Source organism: Pteropus medius, unplaced genomic scaffold (genome assembly GCF_902729225.1).
Source record: "Pteropus medius unplaced genomic scaffold, Ma_sr-lr_union100, whole genome shotgun sequence".
NCBI lineage: Eukaryota > Metazoa > Chordata > Mammalia > Chiroptera > Pteropodidae > Pteropus > Pteropus medius.
This window is the reverse complement of record NW_024356336.1, coordinates 2,867,526-2,873,525: the sequence shown is the minus strand read 5'-3', so window position 1 is coordinate 2,873,525 and position 6,000 is coordinate 2,867,526. Positions and strand designations below refer to the sequence as shown.

At 43.7% G+C, this 6,000-nt stretch overlaps 1 protein-coding gene and 1 pseudogene across 1 annotated transcript in view; one reads left to right on the top strand and one right to left on the bottom strand.

Annotated features, from left to right (window-relative positions):
* The window catches only part of SEZ6L (seizure related 6 homolog like), a 177,081-nt gene that overhangs the window by 71,871 nt on the left and 99,210 nt on the right, over nucleotides 1-6,000 (bottom strand).
* On the top strand, nucleotides 4,182-4,296 carry LOC120602085 (uncharacterized; annotated as a pseudogene).

The window sequence follows — 6,000 nt, the reverse complement described above, 5'->3', positions numbered from 1 at the left end:
CTCTCCTCATCTCTCCTCTCTTCCCCTTCCTTCTCCTCTCCTTTTCTTTTTTGCTCAACCCTGTGCAATTCATGCATGTTGATTGGTGTAGTTATGACTGATTCATTTTCACTGCTGTATAGTATTTCATACATTAGTATTCCACTACTAATTTTTCACTTTCAACCCATCACAAATATCTTTTTGCATCAGCATGTAATGGTCACTTTATTCTTTTTTAATGGCTACCTTAAAATATAAACATATATGTTACTGAACCAGGCTCCTATCAATTAATATTTATGTCATTGCCATTTTTCAGCCCCTCTTCCCAAATAACACTGTAATAAACACATAACTTTGGTGACTATGTCCAGGTAATTCTTCAGGAGAGTCTCCTAGAAGTCGCATTGCTCAGCCTGAGGTGGGAGAAGGAATCACTTTTTATTGTGCATCATCTTATACAGCTTGATTTAGTTTGCCACGTGCACATTATTTTTATAGTATTAACCATTAGTAATAATGATTAATAATAATAATGAATTCCCTGAGGTTTATCACCCCAGTTTCAGAGGAAGGCAGAGAACAAACATCAGCTTTTCTCAGGGTTTCTAACTGCTCTCACATTTCCATAGGGGGTGGGAAGTTCCGCGTTGCTTCAGCAGGGAGTCCCAAGAAACACCACCAGTGCTCCACCTCTCCATCCCTCCCTCACTCCCCCTGGGAGGGGAGGGACCATCGACTGGTGTTATTAAGGAGGCATTAAAGATATCACTGATCCACTGCACCCTATTTTCAGCAAAGAGCCACTAGAATGAAAGAAAGACCAAAGGTCTGTCTGTCTGTCTGTCTGTCTGTCTGTCTGTCTCTCTCTCTCTTTCTCTCTCACCTCTCTCTCTCTACCTCCCTCCATCTCTACTTTTACCTGGATACACAAAATCAAAGTCACTTTGGGAGGACTGAGTATAGGTGTCCAACAGTGGTCTGCATCTCAACTTCACCAGTTTCATCAATAAAGCTGATCCCATCTGGCCCCTTGTGTCTATTCTCCAGTTTATTAAAATCAAAGGTGAGGACTGATGAGGTGAGTGATAACCATCCCCACCCCCTGCATTGACTAATTAGAATTCAGAGTCTAAAGAGATCCTTCTAATGGGTCTTGTTGTCTTGTTTACCGTAGTTAGGTTAAGCACAAGTACCCTGGACTTCACCTAGCACATCGTGCTCTTCTAGGGAATACCGACTTTGCAATTATATCAAATAGCCTCTGGTGGTCCTCCACTGTCAGCAGGACAGATGGAAATCTTCATATATAGGTAGACCATCAGCCAATGCAGATTTTCCACCAAAGGTGATGGGCGATAAAATAATGGACGAAATCGATCCCCAATCAGAATTGTACCAGACGAGCCCCGAAGCAAAGCCCCATCGCATTTTCCCAGGCAGTTCATCCTCTGTGGGAGGAGAATGCAAATTCCCTCAATAGGGTATCAGCCCAAACCAGATCATCTAAGTGATCGTTTTTATCAGGCTTAGAATCTAAGACTCAAAAAATCGTCTAATGTGATTATTTTCAGTGATGTTTTGTAGTTGCACACAGAGCATGGGAAATGTCCACAGTAGGCCAGACCCCATGGGCAGTTGAAGCACCAAGGTTCCTCTATTCAATACAATCTAGTGAGATATTGGATGAGCTCAGCTTTTCATTTTTATAATGCACCAAAGAACCCAAGTCCCACCATGAGAGAAGCAAAGAGAGCAAGTTGCATCTTAAAAGAAGACACTTTTAGCTATCTTATTATTCCCATAGCCATTATTATGGAAACCCTGCTTCTCTTTTGAACTGTGCTCCATAACTCTAGCCCATTCCATCCGCCAGAAGGATCTTTCCAAACCATCCCCTGCCATTGGCCGGTGGTCCTCTCCGGTAAACTTGACACTCTGCCTTTTCCTAGAAGGTTCCTGGTGACCTGTTCCAGCAAGCCTCCCCATTCCATTTCTCACTGCCTGGCACATCCCAACAAAATCATTTCAGTTCTCCTGAGTTCAATCCATGTCTCTCTCTTTTCCTCCCCTCTAATGGCTCCATCGCTTTGCATATTATGCTGTTAACCTCTCACTGCATTTACTCTCCTTCCCTGAACTCTTAATACCACCAAAGAGGTACGTCACGTCATCAATCACACTATCTTACCTGACTTCTTTCTTATCTTCCCTACTACACATAAGTTCCCCCAGCACAGACATCATTTCTACTTCATTCATCACTGTCTCCCTAGGACCTAGTCCATGGGCATGGGCCTGATATACAGTAGGCCCCTCAAATATCTATTTAACGAATCACGAATGTGCCTGCATCACTCGCTGACAACAAGACTCGGTGTGTTAGATAAGGCTCACCTCTTTAAGTGAGGAATGTAGATGAGTAGATGGTTTACACTACCAGCTATCATAAAGGTGAGCCCTTGGTAAACCGGATGCTTGATAAGCATGCTTTGGTTTACAAGATCGTGAATGGAAAGATGTTCTAGGCGAATGTACACCTGACTTGTTCTAATTACAAACATAATTTCATCATGGTACAAGCAGAGTATAAAGGCCTCCCATCTCCATAAATCACATGGTTTGCTTTAGCAGCCGGAGGGCAAAGAGAAGCCCAGCTGGTGAATTTGTTTGGTCTCTTCATTTTTTTCTGGCACTGTCCAGCATGCCATGGTCACATGGGTGGAGGGAAAGTTTGGGAGTGAGGTACGCATCACCCCAAACAGCACACCGAACTGCACATGTGAGCTGACACCCCGACCCCTCCTGAGTCTGCTGCAGAAACTCAAGGGGCTGCAGGAGACTTGCAGCAGGTGTTAAAAAGACAAGCTTGTGTAGGCAAGAAAGGACTCTTTCAGTGTTTCGGCTACAAGAGTAATTATCCGATAATTGTCCTCTATGAGCTGGCTTCGCCCCCACAAATGGGCCTCCTTTGTAATTCATGTTGGGTTCAGAAAGCCTTGAACATTCTTTTATGTCCAGTTACGGTCTCATCAGAGCATCAGCCGGGCAGTGCATCCATCTTCCCCTTGAATGAGTCCTGATAGCTGTTGGCACAGGGGTGTGATCCTGCCTTTGTATCTTTAACAATCTGATTAACTGTGGTTGACATCAGTGCCAAATGATTAGCATTTAAACACCCCTCTCCCTTCCCACCTCCATCCCCACCTCCCTCCGCCCACCCCTACTCCATTCATGCCTCCTGGTGGACTTTGTGATTTCTTGCCGGTAGTGAGGGGGAGAGGAACACAGCGTGATTTATTTGTGTACACGAAAATCAGTGAGTCATTGAGTGAGGGCTGGGAGACAGACACACAAGACAGCTTAGAGAGGAAACCCACGGTGGGAAATCTATCTAGATTCAATTATTTCTATACTCCTATAGACAAATATAATACTTGGGAACAAATCCAGATGGTTTGCAAGAGTTTAAAAGTCATCATAAGCTTACAATTTCTCTTCACCTGTTTGCTCAGCTTCACAGGTAAAAGTAAAGAACAAATCATCACCCCAGGATGCTTGTAAGATGTGCTCAGAGCTGGAAAATACCTGGGAAGTCAGGAGACCTGGCCTTGGCACTGGTTTTGCCACCAAATTACTACGTGACTTTGAGCAAATTCTATCTCTCACAGCTTTCGTTTCTGGCTTTGCAAAGTTAGGACTGTGATCTTTGCCTGATCAACCTTAACGAAACAAAAATTGGGGAGGCAGGGAGAGTTTTGTGTGTGATTGAGTTTTAAGATGTTCGAAGCAGCTTTACAACTGCAAGGCTTAATTCTTTCATTTCAGAGATGAGGGCAGTCTCTCTTTAGATGTAATGCAGACAACAAAGGCTCTATTTGCTGTGGACAAATAAGACATTCTCATGGCTTTACCTGTGGCATTGAAATGCTGTTTTTTCTTTTCCTGAGAAGTATCCATTGTTACCTTCATTTTAATGATAAGGAAATGTTGGTAGGTGGTAAAGTCAGGATTTGAACCAGAGCCTATACAGTCAACCCTTAAACAACATGAGTTTGAACCGCATGGGTTCACTTTTACGTGTTTTTTTTTTCAATAAATACTGTAAATGTATTTTCTCTTCCTTGTGATTTTCTTAATAACATTTTCTTTTCTCTGGCTTACTTTACTGCGAGAATACGATATATAATATACATAACGTCTGCGGCCATGCCACCCTGAACAAGCCCGATCCCGTCTAATCTCGGAAGCTAAGCAGGGTCAGGCCTGGTTAGAACTTGGATGGGAGACCAGGAAGACCAGGTGCTGTAGGCGTAAAAAAAAAAAAAATAAGGGATTGTAAGCTGACAAGGGCCTTGCAATCTGTGAGGTCAACCAACAGTTGCCTCGTCTAAAAAAAACCACACATAACATACAAATATGTGTTAATCGGGTATGTCATTGGTAAGGCTTCTGGTCAACAGTAGGCTAACAGTAGTTAAGGTTTGGGGGAGTCAAAGTTATATATGGATTTTCGACCACATGGGGGGTTGGTGCTCCTAACCCCCACATTGTTCCATGGTCAACTGTATTTGTTCTATTTCCCTGGCCCCTGAACCCTGGCCTGGATGCTTGCAGAGTGAATGCCAAGTACTTTCTATACAAACAAATGAGCACAGGATCTGCTCCAGCCAAGAGATCCCCAGAGACTAAGGAGAACACTAACTGTGCCCTACAGGTGGCAGAGAACCAGGTGCTCCTCCTGAGGACTGGACTGCAGAGAAAAGTGAAAGAACAACCTCTACAAAGGCAGAACCCAAAGGCACTTCCAAGGTGAGGGAATTTGCTTAACATTTCTATTTTACAGACGGGCAAACTGAAGCCTGTGGTGTGAAGGAAAAAGCTCTGAATTAAGACAGTCAGGATGCCTCATTAACTTACTCTGCAGCCTTTGTTAAGTCCATTCTCATCTCTGGGGCTCAATATTACCCTCTGTATAATAGAATAATTTCTTCAAACAAAACCATAAGAGGAATGACAATATATACTTATGCATTAAAGGATTAACTCAGCAGGTCTGGACTGTCTACACCCTGCTCTTCCTAGAGAAAGATCCCTGGCTCCTGGAAGGGAACCCCTAAGACCCTGGAATATCTTGCCTGATGAAAATGTGTTTGTTTACCTGGGGGCATTGGGCCCTGCTAAGTACTCTATGCTAACAGTGTGATTTATGGTGGGCCTTGGGCTTGGTATCAGTTTGACCTCTGAGGGTCTAGACACGAAGGTCAGCCACACGAGTGGTCACTTATGTCTGTGTGACCAACCGCCAGTAAAATCCTTGGACACCAAGCCTCAGGTGAGCTTTCCTGGTTGACAATGTTCTGTGGGTGTCATACAGCATCTCATGTTGGGAGTGAGCACTGTCCACAGAACTCCACTGGGAGAGGACAGCTGAGAGCTTATGCCCAGTTGCTCCCAGGTTCTGCTCTACGTGCTTCTTCCCTTTGTTGATTTTAGTCTGTATCCTTTCCCTGTGACAAACCAGAACTCTGGGTATGATGGTTTTTCTGAGTTCTGTGAGTCCTTATAGCAAATTATTAAACCTGAGGTTGGTCTTGGGAACCACTGAACCCCCATAATCAGCCAAAAATGGGTCAACATGGGTTGAATCAGGAGTTGGGGTGGGAGTCTGAGAGCTGCCTTCGAAGTTTTGCCTTTACCTGAACCACCTTTGATGATGATGATGATGATGGTCATGATGGAAGCTAATGGTGGCAAGTGCCTACAACATGCCAGGTCCTATAGTACATGCTTTCACATGGATCATTTCATGTGAAATGGAGGCAGGTAATATTGTTTATTACCCCTATTTTACAGATGATGAAACTGAGACTCAAAGAAGTTTGGTCACTTGTCCAAAGCAACACAACTAATAGCTGGTGGGTTTGGGATTTGAATATAATTTGTAAAACACTGGACAGAATGGTCTCTCATATCTCTTCCAGATCTGATGTCATCCAGATAGGTGATTTTTTAAGG